Consider the following 21,924-nt stretch of genomic DNA (forward strand, 5'->3'; position numbering starts at 1 on the left):
GCCAGGAATTTACATTATCGCTGATGATGTGCTTATTACAGGACAAGGAGAGACTCAAGAAGCAGCTGAGAGAGACCATGATGAAAAGCTGAAAGCGTTTCTTGCACGATGCAGAGTGAAAGGTATCAAGCTAAATGCTGACAAGTTGAAATTGAGACAAAGAGAAGTCTCTTACATCGGACACCACCTGACGTCTGATGGATTGAAAATCGACCCAGACAAAGTTAGAGCAATAACACACATGCCGAAACCAACAGATGTAAAAGGAGTTCAGCGGCTGCTAGGGATGGTAAATTACCTCTCAAAGTTTTGTGCACATCTTTCAGACCAATGCGAGACCCTGAGACAGCTGACGCACAAAGACTGCGAATGGAGATGGACCATACAACATGAAGAGGCATTCTGTAAAATAAAAGAAACAATTGCAAGTGCTCCAGTGTTGAAGTATTACAACCCTGATGAAGAACTTACCATCCAATGTGATGCCTCGGACGGAGGTCTTGGTGCTGCACTAATGCAAGGAGGTAAGCCAGTAGCATTCACAAGCAGAGCACTGACACGAACAGAACGTGGCTATGCCCAGATAGAGAAAGAATTATTAGCTCTACTCTTCGGGATGGAAAAGTTTCACCATTATACATACGGACGGAAAGTAACAGTGCAAAGTGATCACAAACCCATTGAAAATATCCAGCGTAAGCCACTACTGAGTGCGCCTAAAAGACTTCAGAGAATGATGCTGAGACTACAAAAATATGATGTAGATGTTGTGTATGTTCCAGGGCCAGAGATGTGGCTAGCAGACACTCTAAGCAGAGCATATCTACCAGAAAGTGCACCCACTGGTTCTGTGGAAGCAGAGCTAGAGACAATCAACATGGCGCAACACTTACCAATCTCAGAGGACAGAGTTAGTCTAATCCGGTCTGCAACAAAAGAGGACAAAACTTTACAAACACTGATCAAAACCATACAACAGGGTTGGCCAAAGAACAAAGCAGAGACACCACAAGAAATAAGACATTATGACCTGTTTCAAGGGGAGCTGAGTTACCAGGATGGAATCGTTTTTAGAGGTGAACGAGCTGTTATCCCTCGGAAACTGTGGAGAGAAATAACTCAGCGTATACACTCCTCTCATTTAGGAGTGGAAGGATGCCTGAGGAGAGCCAGAGAGTGTGTGTACTGGCAAGGTATGAACGAGCAGATCAAAGCGTACATACAGCAATGTGACACCTGCCGCTCAGTGGACTGGAACCAGCAAAAGGAGACACTGCGACCACACGACATGCCGAACAGACCTTGGGCCAAGGTAGGCATGGACCTGTTTACTTTTGACAACAAGGACTATCTAATAACAGTGGACTACTATTCCAACTTTTGGGAAATAGATTATCTGCCTGACACCAAATCAGCGACTGTCATCAGAAAGCTAAAAGCTCACTTCGCCCGTCAGGGTATTCCGGACATAGTCATCTCAGACAATGGCCCGCAGTTCTCATCACTGGAGTTCCAGAAGTTTAGTCATCACTGGGAATTTCTGCACAAGACTTCATCACCAGGCTATCCTCAGAGCAATGGCAAGGCGGAATCAGCAGTCAAAACGGCCAAGAGACTAATGTTCAAAGCACAAATATCCAGACAGGATCCATATTTAGCAATACTGGACCACAGAAATACACCAACACATGGATTATCTGCCAGCCCAGCACAGAGACTGCTTAGCCGTCGCACTAAGACACTACTACCCACGACAACCAGCCTCCTGCAACCAAAGATTCAAAATTCCTTTAGGGAATTGACAGCAAACCAACAACGACAACAAGCATACTATAACAGATTAGCCAAAGACTTAGACAAACTTAAACAGGGGGAATCAGTGAGAATACAACCATTTGAGCCCCATAAGATCTGGAGGAAGGGCACAGTGGTGAAGCCCATCGACTTGAGATCATACAGTGTTCAGCTGGATTCAGGAGGTGTTATAAGGAGAAGCAGGAGACATCTCCGAAGGGATCACACGGTGACCCCGACAGAGTCCAACCAAACAGACACTGTTGACCCTGACAATACAAAAAACGAAAAACCTGCTAATGCCGAGGTCAGACTGCACGATTTTCAAAATAATCGGGTCACTGTTGTTTTCACACTGCATGACTATCTGGGGTAACATTCAGTTGCTGCTGTGTTCACACTGCACGATGGATCGGCGACAGGAGGTTTAACACTGCATGACAGAGAGTTGGGGGTAAATAAATAATTTTGCAAATGTCCTGCTGTTGCTGCTGGTCATGCAAATGTTTGTGCTTTGTTTCTGTTTGATATAATTGTAAATATAGGCCTATCTATTAAAATACTGACATTCTGGTCTATAACTCCTCCTCCTCCTCCCTGTATCTTGCTCTCTCATTGGCTGTCGGTCATCGCCGATGTAGTTTTCAGTCAGAACACATTCACACAGCAGGATTGTGAATCGCCGACAGGTCCAGATATTTAGCATTCCAAATATCTCACGGGCGTCGGCGACTCGTCGGCGATTCTCTCAGATCGCGTCTTTGCTCATTCACACTGCGTGATTGACACTTCTAGATTTGAACGAGCACCGATTTGCCTGTGATTTCGGGCATTTGTTGGCGATTTCTCAAAACCTGTCGGCGAGCCAAAATCGGGGCTAAAATCGTGCAGTCTGAACTCGGCATTACACTCACTCACAACTCACCACCAATATGGAGAATCAGATGCAAAGCACGATACAGCCAGACATTCCAGATCCAGAACCTGTTGTCACAAAAGCAGGACGTTTAGTAAAGAAACCGCAACACTTACAGGACTATGTCACATAAAAAAAATAAAAAAAAAATAAAAAGAATACAGAGAAATGTAAAAAACTGTTGTGATATGTGCAATGGGAAATATGTTATAAGGTTATGGTATATTGTTCTTGACTGTACCAGAAATTGATTAGGAGTTTTGTTGGGAACGTTAGTTCTTATTGCTGAAAAAAAAAAAAAAAAAAAAAAAAGGATGTAACAATAGGAACTATTGTTGAACATGTTGTTGGAGTGGGGAACAAAAAGAGAGGCCACACCTGGGGAGTAATGACATGTGAAATGTGTGTAGTTACCCACGACACCCGAGTTCATTAAAGAAGAATCAAGATAGTCTTGAGTGTTTGTCTTTATTAAGAAGAAAAGACACATAAAGAAACAATAACGGCGCTGTTCTTGAAGCAGATAAATGTACAGTTTTGCTATTAGTGGAGATGCTGCTGCCGTACACTGTTGAGAGACTCGTAGATAATTCAAGTCAAGTCAAGTCACCTTTATTTATATAGCGCTTTTTACAATACATATTTTATCAAAGCAGCTTCACAGTGATAACATGAAAATAATACAACAAAGTTTGTTTCTAGAAGAAAATTTGCTTCAACATCCACCTTAAGTAAGGCAGATCAATAATATTGTTGAATATTAAATGTCCCCAACTAGGCAAGCCAAAAGCCAAGGCAACAGTGGCAAGGAACCAAAACTCCATCAGGTGACAGAATGGAGAAAAAAACCTTGGGAGAAACCAGACTCAGTCGGGGGCCAGTTCTCCTCTGGCCAACGAAGGAATAGTGTATGATTCGGGCAGCATTACAAGTCAAATTGGATCGGAACATTTAGAGTATTTATCCATTTCCATCTGGTTGGAAGTCGAAGTAATCACGCCGGTATGGAGACGAGTTGTTGAGGATCAGTGTCGATGAGGCCTTCACAGGGCTGATGAGGCTGGCACTTCAGGATGCGTTGGGATGGGTCCAGGCGCAGGTCCACCATAGGGTCCCTCGGGATAAACAGAGACTAACATTAGCGTAGGCGCCATCCTTCTTATGATGTACTACCAAGTACATCAGGATTTACGGGACGTGTTCCCGGTTCCGGTTGATCTAAACTATGCACCCTAAAATTGAATTATAGAAGTCTATAGAGTGTTATGTGTATGCTAGGCCAAAGAGATGTGTTTTTAGTCTAGATTTGAACTGACAGAGTGTGTCTGCTTCCCGGACAATGTTAAGAAGATTGTTCCAGAGTTTTGGTGCTAAATAGGAAAAGGATCTACCGCCAGCAGTCGATTTTGATATTCTAGGTATTATTAACTGGCCGGAATTTCCAGATCGCAATAGACGTGAAGGACTTTAATGCGTTAAGAGCTCGCTCAAGTACTGCGGAGCTAAACCATTTAGTGCTTTATAAGTAATCAGCAATATTTTAAAATTTATACGATGTTTAATAGGCAGCTAATGAAGTGTTGACATAACCGGGCTAATATGGTCATACTTCCTGGTTCTGGTAAGAACTTGAGCTGCTGCGTTTTGAACTAGCTGTAGTTTTTTTATTAAGCGTGCAGGGCAACCACCCAGTAGAGCATTACAATAATCTAGTCTTGATGTCATGAACGCATGAACTAATTGTTACGCATTTGTCAATGAGAGCATATGGCGTAATTAAGAAGTCGGAGATGGAAGATGGAAAAATGCGGTTTTACAGATACTAGACACGTGATTTTCAAATGAAAGATTGGGCCTGAGTGTGCTCGTTGTACCACGGCGTGGGACTATTTTCTTTAATCTTCTTTAAGTGCAACGGAGCAACTGCGTCAAAAATGCTGGAAAAGAGAAAGTTAAAAGTTACTGTCACAATATCGAGTTCACACACGCTTAATCTCTCTCTCTCTCTCTCTCTCTCTCTCTCTCTCTCTCTCTCTCTCTCTCTCTCTCTCTCTCTCTCTCTCTCTCTCTCTCTCTCTCTCTCTCTCTCTCTCTCTCTCTCTCTCTCTCTCTCTCTCTCTCTCTCTCTCTCTCTCTCTCTCTCTCACTCACTCACTCACTCACTCACTCACACACTCACTCACTCACTTTGGAATTAGCAGGGATGAGATGGGATGCGTAAGAAATTAGTCCTACACATATTTTATTAAAATATTTTAAAATGGAGTAGCCTGGTTAAAACCAGACCATTCTCAGTTGTAATTGAGTTATGGTCTGGCAAAGCTTCATAGACAAATCATTTCCAAAGGGGTGTCACCAACGGACGTAGCTCAAATGCCTCTGGGCGCAATTGGATAGACCTAAAACCAATCAGAGCGATGAAGGAGATGACGTATGCAGAGCGACGTTCGTCTGTTATAGAACAACTTAGTTTGAATAAACGAGCAGACATTAGCTACTTGCTCTACGTTTATTTAAAATTAACAGCAAGACAAGAAGTGAATGTGCTTTTCATTAAATAAATCACACACCGTAAACAAAACCTTAACAAAAAAAACTTTGCAATGAACTTTGCAATTTAGACGCGCAAACTGGGTGCCGGTGCGGTGAGACGTACATGCTCGGGCAGATTCGGCTTGAAGTCGTTCATCCTCGGACGCGGCGCCGCGTGCGCTGTTACAATAAAAGCAGTGCACACAGCCAAGCGAAATGGGGTCTTGCCGGTCTTGCGCACCAAACGCATCATTTTTGCCGTGCGCACCTTCGCGCTCGTGCGGACGCGGCGAGTATAAACAAGGCTTTACTCCGTGTCAGAGCGTGCTCTGATCGGTAAAGGGGCAGAGATTTCAGACCTCCGTTTATTAAGGAGATCTCCAAGATTTCTCTTCTTGTGAGGGGGTGCACAGACCTCTCCCGAATCATCTCCAGCACTCAGCCTCCGAAGCATTACTAACTCCGCCTCCATTTCCCTCGCAAGCTGATATTAGTATTTAAACATTCTCTATGATAAAAAAAATGTTTGTGAAAAAAATATTTTAATAACATCGTTTTGCCGGTTATAGAGTTCTAATGACGGTGTTCATCTATAACCGTCACACCCCTAGTTCCGTCGCTGTGCTGTCGTCATCGTGTAAAGCCCGCACCAACGTTTCTGATTGGTGCCGCGATTTCGACGGATTAGAAATGGGCTTGAATGAGCTCTTTGCCAGACTAACTTGCAGAGCAAATCTAAATTTGCCGGAAGTTGTCTGGGTAGAGTATTTTAAGGACAAAAAATCTGACAAATGTCTTGAAATATAACATCTGAACAATGCCTTGAGATGTGGTAACCATATATAAGCGGAATAATTGACACTGATCGGATGAATTATTAAAAAATAATGCACACCCAAGGTGTAACGGCCAGTTCACGTCATGGCCGCAATATCACCTCTAGTGCATTATTTTCTAATAATTCAAAGGCCCGTCGTCAATTATTCCTTACATATTCACTAGTTTTCTTTTGTGTTCCAAAAAAGAAAGTCATACAAGTTTGTGGAATGCCATGGAACTGAACAAATGATGAGAGAATTTTCATTTTTGAGTGAACTAACCATTTAACAAACATTTTCACCAGTAATTTTCACTCACTGACAAGAATGCGCAATAATAATAGAGATAATATTTCTAATTATAATATTTCTGCACAAATAGTGTATCTAGTTGACCTCAAGGTCTCCACAGCCACCTCCTACTCTCAGTGTTTTATATTCATTCTTCCACCTCCTTCAATAAACACATGTGGCTTCACACATTTAACTTCACTGATGGCATGTCTTTCTGCCAAAATGCATGTAGCTTCAATCAACAAGCAGCTGGAGAAAAAGAGCAGCGAGCTGTAAAAGCATGTGACCTCACTTATGCTCCAAATCGTTGCTTATGTTTCGAATCATATTAGGAGGCTCTCATAAAGTCAAAGAACTCTTAATTGCCAACCCCCATGCGCTCTTGTTGCTAAAATGTTTCTCACGTAATTATTGCACTTGAAGCTTTTTATATGAGAGTGCCTTCTCTAATTATCGCTCAGATAAATGTTATTGTTAATAATAGTGTCAGAGCTTTGTTGCATCAGACAATTGGCTTTAGGACACAATTAACATCGGGGCAGAACACACGCACGCTGTGTTTTTATATCTGTGGAACACAGAATGTGAAGTAGATTGAGAAACTGCACTGAACAAACTGGTAAATGAATGAACTAATACTACAAAAGGTGAAATATATGAAACACATATGAAAATAAAATATCTAAGCTCTGATTTTCAGATCCTTTACAATCTCTGACACAGTTGCAGTGACATTTCCAGTGACGTCTTCAGTAGTCTCAGCCTCAGACGTCACGCCCACGGAACGTTGGCTAAACGTCTGATGCATATGGTACACTTAACTGGAAACACTTCAGGAATGTCGAAGTCGTCATCTGATTGGTTGAATTTTATCGGATTTCCGGGGGGTGCGAGTGTCGCGTTTATTTTCGGTCCGCCAGAAAACAAAGCGCAAACGTGTGATTGCGGAAGAAAAACTGTTGTGTTTACATGAGTGACAATGAGCATTTATCAAGATCAGCTAAACGTAGGATTCTTAAAAGTAGCCTATGCGAGGTTCATAGACTCTTGAAGTTTTCTTCTCCTTCTTTGATTTTCTATGCTGACTGACTTGTTGCACGCCAGTCTGTTGTTGTGGGGACATTTCCACGCACCGAAACGTGACACTGAACGAAACGAACTGTAATTGGTTGTTTGACATGTCGGTCAAACTGCCTTATGGGCGGACCTTGGCCAAAGAAAGCTGCTATGAATTCCAGACCTTCAGCCGTCAGTCTGAAGGTCTGGCTACGCGAGACTACGTCTTCAGTGACGCCATTTGTTACTTCACACTGAAAAAAGAAATGCTGAGAAAAGCAATCACAGCCAATTATATTTGATGTTAAATATACAGGTATGTTTTGGGTATTTTGGACCAATGAGATTTCAGCATTCAGCATGAAATCAAGAACAAATATTCTTTTTATAACCCATGATAACACTTTAGTGTGGGGTTCTAAATGAACAGATCAGGTTGAATGGGCAAAGTAGCAGATACTGAACATCTACACTCACCGGCCACTTTATTAGGTACCCCATGCTAGTAACGGGTTGGACCCCCTTTTGCCTTCAGAACTGCCTCAATTCTTCGTGGCATAGATTCAACAAGGTGCTGGAAGCATTCCTCAGGGAGTTTGGTCCATATTGACATGATGGCATCACACAGTTGCCGCAGATTTGTCGGCTGCACATCCATGATGCGAATCTCCCGTTCCACCACATCCCAAAGATGCTCTATTGGGTTGAGATCTGGTGACTGTGGAGGCCATTTTAGTACAGTGAACTCATTGTCATGTTCAAGAAATCAATTTGAAATGATTAGAGCTTTGTGACATGGTGGAAGTAGCCATCAGAGGATGGGTACATGGTGGCCATAAAGGGATGGACATGGTCAGAAACAATGCTCAGGTAGGCCGTGGCATTTAAACGATGCCCAATTGGCACTAAGGGGCCTAAAGTGTGCCAGGAAAACATCCCCCACACCATTACATCACCACCACCAGCCTGCACAGTGGTAACAAGGCATGATGGTTCCATGTTCTCATTCTGTTTACGCCAAATTCTGACTCTAACATCTGAATGTCTCAACAGAAATCGAGACTCATCAGACCAGGCAACATTTTTCCAGTCTTCAACTGTTCAATTTTGGTGAGCTCTTGCAAATTGTAGCCTCTTTTTCCTATTTGTAGTGGAGATGAGTGGTACCCGGTGGGGTCTTCTGCTGTTGTAGCCCATCCGCCTCAAGGTTGTGCGTGTTGTGGCTTCACAAATGCTTTGCTGCATACCTCGGTTGTAACGAGTGGTTATTTCAGTCACTGTTGCCCTTCTATCAGCTCGAACCAGTCTGGCCATTCTCCTCTGACCTCTGGCATCAACAAGGCATTTCCGCCCACAGAACTGCCGCTCACTGGATGTTTTTTCTTTTTCGGACCATTCTCTGTAAACCCTAGAGATGGTTGTGCGTGAAAATCCCAGTAGATTAGCAGTTTCTGAAATACTCAGACCAGCCCTTCTGGCACCAACAATCATGCCACGTTCAAAGTCACTCAAATCACCTTTCTTCCCCATACTGATGCTCGGTTTGAACTGCAGGAGATTGTCTTGACCATGTCTACATGCCTAAATGCACTGAGTTGCCGCCATGTGATTGGCTGCTTAGAAATTAAGTGTTAACGAGCAGTTGGACAGGTCTACCTAATAAAGTGGCCGGTGAGTGTAAGTTTGCAAGGAGGATTTAAGACAGCAATTTCACTACAACTTGTGAAAGAAGAAAAATGTACTGTATTGGTACCATCAATTGAAATGAGTTCAACAGTTGAAAATATAGTCAATAGAACTAAAAATAAATACAAGGCCTGTTTGGTACAACAAATAAAATAAATGTTTCCCCAAACGCAGTCCAGAAAGTCTTTTTTTTATGTTCTTATTTGTCTCTTTTTAAAGTCTGATCCTTCCGAAGTAGGAAAAAAAAAAAAGTAGTCACTTGACAGAAGAAAGATTTACTACTCAGTTTCACTCAAGGTGTCTGAAGTGTATGGTGTGTTGCATTCTTTTATCTGTATCCAGGGATGGATGACAGATTAAGGATACTGAATTCGCTCCAGAAAATGACTCGTTGCAACATAGACACTGTTGGCTCGCCGTACACTCGTCCAAGGTAGACTCAAGAAGTAAAAAAAGCAATCTGCACAATGTAGAGAACTTATCACTCATTCAAATTCACTTAATCTGAATTGGCATCAGATATGTCATGAAATTACACATGAAATTATTATTTTCTTTCTTCAACTGCATATTGACTTGTTTTACAAAGAAAATCCTTGGAGAATATAGGCTACCCATCAACATTAAACAGAGCAATGTCTGACATATTATCATTATTGTAATATATAGACTTAACCATGAAATGAAACAACTGGATGTCATACATCCAATGTCATTAAATAATCACATAGCCAACTCTGTTTTTTTTTTCTCAACAGTATATCCCCAGAGTTGATTAATAATATCAAACAATCACAAAATGACTCAGTGTGCATGAACAGATGCACATTAACTGGTGTGTGTGACGCAGCTGATTTAAACATCACACTTGAATCAACTCCGATTGGTTTTATGACTATCTTTTATCGCTGTCACAACATGTATATTTCAATATTTACTCATCATCTGTTAGTTATCAATCAGATTTATTCTTACCATAAATCAATAATTGAACATATGAGTGATTACAGAAAAACAATGGAGGAAACACTCACCGGAGTTCCCCGAAATAAAGTATGAAAGATATTTTTTCCCCGGATTACATTGGAAAAATAACTTAACTCTTTCCTGACACTCTATTTCACTCTTTTAAAATAGTTACGATCTGAATCAAGGCTGCGTTCCACTCCCCTTTTAGACACGCACTTGCAAACTTCCCTAAGCGCTTCCCCTCGGGGGAATACCTGCCGCCATTTTGAAGTGCGTTTCACTTCGTGAAGTGGACGAGGGAAGTTTATATGGACAGACCCTCGCTCCCTCGATTTTGATCATTTCAGGCAGGTCCATATACCACAATGCAACACGATTGTGACGTCAATGCATATTGCGTTTAATTTACCCCACCACAAACAACTCTATGATATATTAATTATTTAAAAAAAAAAACAATTAAACAGCTTAAACACACCTATACATGTCTGTTAAACACCTTAAAGGCACACTATGTAGAAATTGTGTTTTTGTCAAACAGCGGCCCCTATAGTCACTGTGGAATACTTGCACTGTCGTAAATAGCTAGCTAGACATATGTGGAAATTATTGGACTGGTCTAATTATAAACAATGGATGAATGAACATAGCTCATGCTCGCGCCAACTGTGAAGCCCGACCAAGTGGGACTCTTGTCCGGTTCCTCACATGGTCAGATTCCGACCGCGTTTTCTTTTCTTTTTCCATCGTCGGGTATCACGTCTGAAATGCGCGCAAGTGACTTCGTGCTTCATATGTTGTTGTTGATGTGTGTGACGTCGTTGCCGTAAAGCATGTCGTGATTCTCGCGAGATTTGTCGGGGGCGCTCCTCTCAAGCTTGCATTGCTGGTTTTTCCAGCAGCGTCCCCCCCAAGCTTTACTACAAGGATGATTCGCCCTACTATGAGTTTGTTTACCACCGAAATGACTTTGAAGCTGTTATATTAAGGTACAATTCTTGCATAGTGTGCCTTTAATCTAAGGGGTTACATGCTGTTTGCTGGTAGTCACTGTAGCTGCAGAAGGATACAATTTCAGACCATTGATTGAGCCAGTGTTGCTATGTCAGGATAGATGGAATGCTTAAATAAACAAAACAGTGTTTTGAGACACCAAAGGTTTTTGGAAAATCAACCTACAAATGGCTCTGTGGTGCTATTCAAACATTGCTTTGTGTGTTGGATCATCCTGACTAGCCCGCAACACAGCAACATTGACTCAACTAAGCATGAGTTTGGGGTAGGAATATGCGCTCCCTTTTGAGGGAACTTGCGCTGCATCGATGACAACACTTTGTGGAACACCTCTGCATGACTGTCGTCTGAAGCACGTGCGCAACTAGTCCAGTCTTGATTTGCGCTGCGTCACCTCGTGACGTGTGAGGGCAAAACACGGAAGCAAGTGTAACCCTTATTACGAGGTAGTAATAATAATGTACATAGGTTTAATAGTCTGAAGTAGTCGTAGAGAATATCATGAATACGATTTGGACCAAAATCAGAAGACACTAAATTGTTAAGAGCCTGAGAATTGAATATCAATAAAAAAAATATACCACACCAGAATGACAGTTTAGACAACCTGTATTAAATTCACAGGGTGGAGCATACATACAAGGGAAACAAACATATTTATGAAAAATAACAAACTAAAATAATAAAGTGCGCACGTAAACAAACAAAACACTCTCTTTTCAGTATCTTTGAGCTCAGTTCGTCCTCGGTTCGACTTGCCTTGGTTGACAAAAGTTCAGTTTCACCGTTGGGTTTTTTTTCCAGGTTGAGTTAGTGTTTGTCCTACCACAATGAAGATGAAGAGGATGAAATCAGTTCGTCTAAAGCACTCTGATTCGTTGTCAAACACGGTTGGCTCGCCACCCAGCCACTCAGACTGGGAATCAATGCATCTTTGGAAGAACGTCTGGATCTGGATCACTCCATGCAAAGGATCTCTGCCCGATGTTCCCAACTCTTTACCAAAACCTGACCTATAAATAAGGCCAAATCATTTCTTTCAATTACCATTCAGTGAATAAATGGACTGTTACAGGCTTCTACAAAATAAAATGAGATAATATTTCAGTACACCTATAATGCAATATAAAAATCTTTCTCTCGTTGTACAACAGCTCTTATGTTTCTTCTCAGGTATCAAAACTAAATGAATTTTTCTCTAGTATCAAAAGTAAATTTACATAATTTGCATCCTTCATAAAGACACATTTCACATTCAAGTTTTATGAAACCTTATGGTAGTCACATTAACAGTATGAAGAATAAAACTGCATGAATTGCATGTAAATATTAATCAAATTGTATCACTTTAAATTAGAGGCATTAAGGCGTTAGTGTGCTTATTTATCCCCCTCTGCACCGGTAACAGTTGAAAGAATGCACAAATTTTTTTTTACCTCTTTTAAGCTTCAGTGACCACAATTAAATCCACAATTTTTAACATCATTATATAACAAACTAACTATTTAGCAGCAATATAAAAAGTTAACATCCCTTTTTATAACCCACAAACGAAATAACTTGATAGTTTCAAAGACATTAACCAGTATTTCGCTAGCCTATTGTGGCTAATTACCTTATTAACATATGCACACAGCAGGCTTTACACCTTTAGCTCTACACAATGAACACCTTTGCATTGATTCACCCATTAACACAGATTAACATAGATGCTATGCTAGCGAACTCATAAACTCAGCAGACTAGGTTAAATACAAAAATGAGCAGCAAAAACCTGGCCTGTTAGCATGAATATTAGCGAACTCAGATGGCTAGATAAACAACTCACCATTTTAACGGAATTCACTGCCTTTAGCTCCGTGACAACAGTGGATTCAGGCACAGCTTTCGTTTACACTCTATATTACAATAAGGCATAGTCAGTATAATCAATAATGATTACAGAACTTGTTTAATTTACTTCCTATTGTTTTTTCAGCTTACCAAGCAGATAACGCAGCCTCCTATGCTCAAGTGCAAGCGCCAAAAGAACGTGCAGTGACGCAAAACTAGAGGCGTAACTGTAACAGAGCCTAGCTGGCAGCTGATTGGTCAACTCAGTGCCTCATAGAATTCACCCATTGGCTCACTTACACGTCCATCAAATATACAAAATTAAAGTTAACCCTTTCGTGACTGGGTTAAACAGCTAAATAGGGTTTCTCATTATTTAACCTGGCTACACTCTCCCCCTTTGAACTCATGTACGTCCCTGTACATGGCAATGGTTGAACTGTTTGTATCTCAGGGTACAGGACAGAAGGATATGTGTTTTCACCTTCAGTTAAAATGTCAGCCACAGCTGTGGTTAACCCCTGAAATAATGATTTAACAGCTGTGACAAAGGGGTTTCCAAGTTCAGTATAGTCAAGTCTCTTTGACGGCTGACGGTTTCTCTCTGATCTCCTGACTGTTGTATCCTTTATTTCCTTTTCTGGTTCTTTACTTCCATTGCGACTCATCTCCTTCTCACTCACCAACATGTCAGAAAACACTGGAAGCTGCTCAATTTGGATGTCATCATCAGGTAAGTTTTGCTCCTCCACAGGATTTTTACTAGCAGGTAAGTTACTTTCGGTCATAACTATTTCATCAACTTGTTCACCAAGCCCGACTCTTTCGGTAAGTAGGTCCTCAGTGTCGTAGTGGTGACAGTTAGGATCATTAAGTGTGAGGGGACTGTCTGAGGCACCATTGGACATATCAGGTGGCTTGTTAATTTCAGGAGTGCAATCATCATTTTGAGCATTTACAGGACTCTCAACAGGACAATTGCTTGGAGGTTCAGTATGCTGTTTTTCCTGCACAATAGACATAGTTGGATCAGGCTGCACAAGACTGTCATGGACTGTGGGAAACTGAGCATTTGGGGGTTCTCTGAAATAGTAAACAGGAATGATTTCATCTTCATCGTCTGAGAAATGATTCTCATCCACAATAGGATTTGTACGGGTTGCTGGCCTGCGCCTTGTGTGCTGCTGGTCAGGCGCCTTGTTGACCTCTGTAGGCAAGTAACCACATGGAAGGAGTAAGTCCCTATGCAGTGTTCTCAAAGGACCATCCTGATTTTCAGGTTTGACTGTATAGACGGGCAGGGTACCTGCTCTCCTCACCACCACGTGGACAATTGACTCCCACTTGTCTGAAATCTTATGTTTTCCTCGAATGCGAACGTTTCTGACCAATACTCTGTCTCCAGCTTCCAAGTCCGAAGCAGTCACACGCCTGTCATACCTCATTTTGTTCTTGTGTGCTATCTTTGCAGCATTTTCAATTGCTATCTTGTAGCTGTCTTCAAGTCGTGACTTAAGGTTTTGCACATACTCTGCATGTGATGTTTGCTGACCCCCTTGCACTGGCAATCCAAACGCCAAATCAACCGGCAGACGAGGCTGACGTCCGAACATCAGTTCATATGGTGTAAATCTGGTCACCTCATTCCTGGTGCAATTATAGGCGTGTACCAGGGGTTTTACAAAGTCACGCCAATGAAATTTCTCTGGGCTGTCAAGAGTACCTAGCATGTCTAGTAAGGTGCGATTAAATCGCTCAACGGGGTTGCCCCTAGGGTGGTATGGGGTTGTTCTTACTTTGTGTATGCCGGCCACTCGACAGAGCTCTTTTATTGTGTGAGACTCGAAATCACGCCCCTGATCACTGTGTAACTTTTCTGGCATTCCATAGTGCACCATAAAGTTCTCCCACAGACACTTTGCCACTGTGCGAGCCTTTTGGTTAGGTGTTGGTATGGCAACCGCAAACTTAGTAAAGTGATCTGTAATCACCAGTATGTCTTTGGTCCCACTTTTGTCAGGTTCAAGAGAGAGGAAGTCCATACAGAGGAGCTCAAGGGGTCTGGTGGTGTTAATGTTGACCAAAGGCGCAGCTCTCTCAGGTAGCGCCTTCCTCCGTACGCACCTGCCACATGTTTTGACCTTTCTCTCAACATCCAAAGCCATTTTTGGCCAAAAGAATCTGGTCCTTACGAGATCCAGTGTGCGGTCAACCCCCATATGACCCATGTGATCGTGTAGGCTGGTCAAAACTGGGTCACGCAGTTCAGCTGGGAGCACAAACTGATAAAAGGTCTGAGAGCCCACTTGGCGCCTCCGGTACAAGATGTTATTACGGAGTTCAAGGCGATTTAATTCCCTTAACAAGAGTGGAAGCTCAGGGAGTTCATGTCGCAAAGTCGGGGGTGGTTTATCTCCCTGCTCGATCTGGGAAATGACATGCTTTATACTTTGATCAGCTCTTTGTTTACTCACAAGCTCTGCCTCAGTTAAGTGGGGGATAACGGGCAACCCACCAAGGTGATCTTCTTGCCCATAACTGTCAGGCACAGCAGTAGGTGAGATGGCAAGAGTTTCAACTAAAGCAACACAATCTGAAGAATCTTGGCCAACATAACTGACACTGTAAATGAGCTGTCTCTCACAGATTGCTTGCACAACAGCTTGATCTACTGCATCTATATTTTCTGGATCAGAGAGGTGACCCTGAGTAAACTGTCTTATGCGCTCTATCTCTTTTTGAGATTTAAGGTCATCAGCCAGCTCCCCATGAGGCCTGCGGGACAATCCATCTGCATCGCCATTTTGCTTTCCTGGACGATAGAGAAGTTTGAATGAGAAAGTGGACAGTGCCGCCAGCCACCTATAGCTTGTCGCATCAAGTTTTGCTGAGGTCAGTATGTATGTCAGCGGATTGCTGTCAGTAACAACAGTGAAGTGGTTGCCGTAGAGATAATCACTGAACTTTTCTGTCACTGACCACTTGAGTGCTAAAAATTCCAACTTGTGTGCAGGATAGCGACTCTCACTCCTTGACAACCCTCTGCTTGCATAGCCTATGACACGACACTGACCCTCCTGTTCCTGATACAAAACAGCACCGAGTCCAGTGGTGCTTGCATCGGTGTGGAGTACATAGGGCTTCTGGGGATCAGCAAAACCTAACACAGGGGCAGAGGTAAGGCTCTTAATCACCAGGTCAAATGCCTGCTGGCAAGCGGGTGTCCAGCGACTCCCAAAGATCTCCTTTGGGTTGCGGTACTGCCCTGCTTTCTCATCTGACTTTAATTTCCTGTAAGAAGGTGGGTAACCAGAGGTTAGATTGTGGAGGGGCTTAACGATGTTAGAGTAGCCCTTAACAAACCTCCTGTAGTACCCAGCAAACCCAAGAAAAGATCTCAGCTCTCGCAGGTTTTTTGGGATCGGCCAAGTCTTAAGAGCAGCAATCTTCTCCGGATCAGTCTCGACTCCATTCCTGGAAACTACATGCCCAAGATAACGGACTGACGTCTGGAAGAATGCACACTTTTCAGGTGATAATTTCAACCCGAACTCTCTAAGGCGTGTTAGCACCTTCATCAGCCTTGCTTCATGCTCTTCTAGAGTCTTTGAGAACACAATCAAGTCGTCAATAAAGACTAGAACATCCTTTAAATGCATGTCCCCCATGCACTTTTCCATTAGTCTTTGGAATGTGCTAGGTGCATTAGTCACTCCCTGAGGCATTCGGTTAAATTCCCAGAACCCAAGCGGACACACGAATGCGGTCTTGGGTTTGTCTGCCTCCTCAACTTCGATTTGGTAATAACCAGACTTTAAATCAAGGGCGGAGAACCACTGGGAACCACTGAGCGCTGAGAATGTGTCTTCCAGCTTTGGAAGAGAGTATGCATCTTTTATGGTCTGGAGATTCAGACGCCTGTAGTCTATGCACAACCGGACTTGGCCATTCTTTTTCCTGACCACTACTATTGGTGACGAAAACGGTGACTCTGACTCTCTGATGACTCCTGCATGAAGAAGCTCCCGAATGTGGTTGCGAACAGCTTCGATGTCTTGTGGGTGTATTGGTCTTGCACGCTGTTTAAAAGGAGTTTCATCGGAGAGTTTTATGTTGTGTGCCACCTTATCTGTTCTGCCAAAATCCAAGTCATGTTGTGCAAACACGTCGGGCATGTTGTGGAGCTGCTGAGTGATGCGTTCTCTCCATTCAGATGGAATTGGGGACTCACCGAAATTGAAGTTTAAGTCGTGCTTGTTGTTTGACTGTGCCTCTGGTGACTTTGAGAGGGATTCTGATTGTTTTACTACACTGTGCTCCCGTAACAAGATGCTCTGGTAAGCACTTATCTCTGCAATTGCACATTTAGCAGGAATGACTATATCATGGTCAGACTCATTACTGATGACCACTGGTAGCTTATAGGGCCGCTGCTGGGGAATGTCGACTAAGCTAGCTGTTACCAGCAAGCCACCCGGCAAGGAGGGTACTGATGGCTGCTCAATGACTACAAACTTCTCATTCTGCAAGCAATAAGCTTCAGCAACTCCCTCAACTACTACAGTTTCACCAGCTGGAATGATTTTAGAACTTCTGCCTTGCAATGTTACTACACTGGGTTGACTGTTGTTGGTCTGTTTTTGTCTAAGCTCAAGACATTTAAGAACTGCTCTATAGCCATGTGGGATTGGTTGATGGCGTGTCAATCCAGCTTCGAAGTACATGTCATACAGTACATCCAGCGTATTGGTGCCTATAAGAACAAGGGACTGTGAAGTGGCTCGAATGTCAGGAACAACCAAAGCGAGTGAATTTACATCCATTGAAGCTCCAATAAACTCTTTTGGAAAAGTTACAGTCATTTCTATGTAACCCAAGTAGGGTACGGACTGTCCATTCGCTCCTTCCACCTCCAAGAGATCATGTAGGGGCTTAATCTCCTGCTCTGGAAAGTGCTGTTCATAAAATGACCGGGGAACTGTCGTTACTTGGGAACCCGTATCTAATAGGCAGCTGACTACTTCACCTTTTATGTGGACTTTAGCGGTACTCTTGGTACCGACCAACCCCTTAGGGAGTTTGAAAGGGTGGTTCTTACTTGAATGTTTTAGATTAGCACACACTTCAGCCTTGTGTTTACGGTTTACGTCTGAGGGACGTTGTTGACTCTCTTCAGTCCCTGTTTGTCCCCCAACAGGAACTGCTAGTCGTTTAAAGGTAAGTTGAGACTGTTTTGTGCATCCCACATGTGCTGCTTCTCCTCTAACTGTTTTTTCTTTTCAGCTACTAAAGCAGGGTTTGCCCTGTCTGTGCAAACCGGGGCAATGTGCCCATCCTCCCCACAGTTAAAGCAGTACCAAGGCCTGGGTCTGTAAGTCTGTTTTTTCTTGGCCTGTTTTAGCATGTCTGTGTTAGCACGGTCTAGTTTTTGTACTTTGCCTGGACCTTTCCCTGCTGCTCCCCTGTTATCAGCCCCCGTTGTCTTTTTCTGTGCCATCAAATAGGTTAATTGGCTTTGTAAACTGGCTACTTGCCTCCCAAGATCTTCAATAACACTGAGACTGACCTCCGACTTCTCTCTTGACTCTGCACAGGCCCACGCACTTTGGAGCTGAAGCTGGCCACGTTGCCTGGTGGTGCCCATGTGTTTTTTCATGCGACTAGCTTTTGCTAACTGTCTGTCTTCTTCTGTTCTTAGTAAGAGCAAGAGGTCAGCAAATGAAGGGGGGTTACTTTTCTTCTGCTCAAGTTGCAGGCAAGAAAGTAATGAATTGTCCCAGCATCCCCTACAGAACTGTTTGAGTAGGTGTTTATCCACATCAGCTGGTGCAGCCCCACCCCTTCTCACAGCCAGATTCAATGCTAATTGCAATCGATGAAGATAAGTGGAGGGTTTCTCACCCGGGTCTTGAAGGGTGTTCATAAACTGGGCAAAAAGTTCTTCCCCATCCTCAACAGTACCAAAGGCTGAGTCCAATAGCTGCAGGTAAGCGATGGGGGGTGATCCAGGCCGTAGCCCTTTCACCACATCTGCTGCAGGCGAAAGTAGACATTCGAGAATTCTTCTTGAAATCTGAAGATGGGACATACTGGGATCATTTAAAAGCAGTTCGATGTGTGAGCGCCAAGTGTCGTAATCAGCTTCGTTACTGGGTCTGGGAATCTTTCCAGAAAAGGAACGAAGCCTCACTGGAGATTGCAAGTGTGGGCTAACACCTTCACTCCTTACAATATGCTCAACCACCACCTTCTGTATCTCTGCTGGGTTTATGTCACTCACTGAAAGGGACGGAGCTTTCCCTCCATTAGTGAACAGGACTGAATCAGTGGCATTTAAGCAATTTTCTTCCCGGGGGGCATTCAAGAGTGAGCCTAGGGGCTGTTGATCTTCAGAAGTAGGGGGTTGAAGTGTCACAACTGGGGCCTCAACATGTGAAGGGGAAACTTCTATACCTACGGGTTTCATAGCTTCAATATCTTCACCAATCTGAGACATCATCTCTTTCAACACCTCCCCATAGTCTTTGCCACTTAGCTTGGCTAAGCCCTTTAACTCAGCTAGATAAGTTTTTGTAGCATTACTGCCAATCTGCGTAGTGTACACACTGCTTAATGCTTTTACAACATATTTAGCACATGGATCACCCTGCACTGTATATGTGTATGGCAAAAGTGGCTCTAAGTTCTCAAAAGCTGAACTGCTCGAAAACTCAATGATCAGGTTTTGGTAAAATTCAGATTTAGAATCATCAACTAAAAGGGCTCTTTCGATGGAACCAAACTTCTTAAGGAAGTCAACAACTTGCTCATCCTGATCTGCTACCTGGGTTACCCCACTAACAATCACTGCATTCGGAATTTTAACACCTGACTTCTGTATGAAATCCATTGTGCATATCCTTTCAATATTGATATTCAATGTCTCTGGCTCCTGGCTGGCTCGCCAATAATGTAACCCTTATTACGAGGTAGTAATAATAATGTACATAGGTTTAATAGTCTGAAGTAGTCGTAGAGAATATCATGAATACGATTTGGACCAAAATCAGAAGACACTAAATTGTTAAGAGCCTGAGAATTGAATATCAATAAAAAAAATATACCACACCAGAATGACAGTTTAGACAACCTGTATTAAATTCACAGGGTGGAGCATACATACAAGGGAAACAAACATATTTATGAAAAATAACAAACTAAAATAATAAAGTGCGCACGTAAACAAACAAAACACTCTCTTTTCAGTATCTTTGAGCTCAGTTCGTCCTCGGTTCGACTTGCCTTGGTTGACAAAAGTTCAGTTTCACCGTTGGGTTTTTTTTCCAGGTTGAGTTAGTGTTTGTCCTACCACAATGAAGATGAAGAGGATGAAATCAGTTCGTCTAAAGCACTCTGATTCGTTGTCAAACACGGTTGGCTCGCCACCCAGCCACTCAGACTGGGAATCAATGCATCTTTGGAAGAACGTCTGGATCTGGATCACTCCATGCAAAGGATCTCTGCCCGATGTTCCCAACTCTTTACCAAAACCTGACCTATAAATAAGGCCAAATCATTTCTTTCAATTACCATTCAGTGAATAAATGGACTGTTACAGGCTTCTACAAAATAAAATGAGATAATATTTCAGTACACCTATAATGCAATATAAAAATCTTTCTCTCGTTGTACAACAGCTCTTATGTTTCTTCTCAGGTATCAAAACTAAATGAATTTTTCTCTAGTATCAAAAGTAAATTTACATAATTTGCATCCTTCATAAAGACACATTTCACATTCAAGTTTTATGAAACCTTATGGTAGTCACATTAACAGTATGAAGAATAAAACTGCATGAATTGCATGTAAATATTAATCAAATTGTATCACTTTAAATTAGAGGCATTAAGGCGTTAGTGTGCTTATTTATCCCCCTCTGCACCGGTAACAGTTGAAAGAATGCACAAATTTTTTTTACCTCTTTTAAGCTTCAGTGACCACAATTAAATCCACAATTTTTAACATCATTATATAACAAACTAACTATTTAGCAGCAATATAAAAAGTTAACATCCCTTTTTATAACCCACAAACGAAATAACTTGATAGTTTCAAAGACATTAACCAGTATTTCGCTAGCCTATTGTGGCTAATTACCTTATTAACATATGCACACAGCAGGCTTTACACCTTTAGCTCTACACAATGAACACCTTTGCATTGATTCACCCATTAACACAGATTAACATAGATGCTATGCTAGCGAACTCATAAACTCAGCAGACTAGGTTAAATACAAAAATGAGCAGCAAAAACCTGGCCTGTTAGCATGAATATTAGCGAACTCAGATGGCTAGATAAACAACTCACCATTTTAACGGAATTCACTGCCTTTAGCTCCGTGACAACAGTGGATTCAGGCACAGCTTTCGTTTACACTCTATATTACAATAAGGCATAGTCAGTATAATCAATAATGATTACAGAACTTGTTTAATTTACTTCCTATTGTTTTTTCAGCTTACCAAGCAGATAACGCAGCCTCCTATGCTCAAGTGCAAGCGCCAAAAGAACGTGCAGTGACGCAAAACTAGAGGCGTAACTGTAACAGAGCCTAGCTGGCAGCTGATTGGTCAACTCAGTGCCTCATAGAATTCACCCATTGGCTCACTTACACGTCCATCAAATATACAAAATTAAAGTTAACCCTTTCGTGACTGGGTTAAACAGCTAAATAGGGTTTCTCATTATTTAACCTGGCTACACAAGAAAAAGAAGGCGGCACAAGGCAGCGTGTTGTCAGCGTTAGCTTTTGCTCTTCAGCAAGCACTATCTGTTGAACTGTCTGTCCTATTTATTGTGTGTTTGTCCAAAAAATACATCAGGGGCGTGGACACACACGAGTAATGTGTGAGCGGTTTGGGAGCGGAGCATGCACAGGAGTGAGCTGCCTCTCGAGTGAGCTGCTTGCGCGCACTGTAAGCAGTAGTGATGGGTCGGTCATAAATTATTCGTTCATTTTGAACGAATGCG

At 42.5% G+C, this 21,924-nt stretch overlaps 2 long non-coding RNA genes across 2 annotated transcripts; both read right to left on the reverse strand.

Moving 5' to 3' along the window:
- Positions 1 to 12,049: 12,049 nt before the first annotated feature.
- On the reverse strand, positions 12,050 to 13,585 carry LOC130071644 (uncharacterized). The gene is made up of 3 exons (XR_008804018.1): positions 13,063 to 13,585; positions 12,908 to 12,977; positions 12,050 to 12,092 (listed from the first exon to the last, which is right to left on the reverse strand). It is a non-coding gene; the product is annotated as an uncharacterized LOC130071644 (long non-coding RNA).
- Positions 13,586 to 20,404: 6,819 nt separating this feature from the next.
- LOC130071645 (uncharacterized) lies at positions 20,405 to 21,561 on the reverse strand. The gene is made up of 3 exons (XR_008804019.1): positions 21,417 to 21,561; positions 21,262 to 21,331; positions 20,405 to 20,447 (listed from the first exon to the last, which is right to left on the reverse strand). It is a non-coding gene; the product is annotated as an uncharacterized LOC130071645 (long non-coding RNA).
- Positions 21,562 to 21,924: the final 363 nt, after the last annotated feature.

Source organism: Rhinichthys klamathensis, unplaced genomic scaffold (genome assembly GCF_029890125.1).
Source record: "Rhinichthys klamathensis goyatoka isolate OS25496 unplaced genomic scaffold, OSU_Roscu_1.1 h1tg000449l_1, whole genome shotgun sequence".
NCBI classification, from domain to species: Eukaryota; Metazoa; Chordata; class Actinopteri; order Cypriniformes; family Leuciscidae; genus Rhinichthys; species Rhinichthys klamathensis.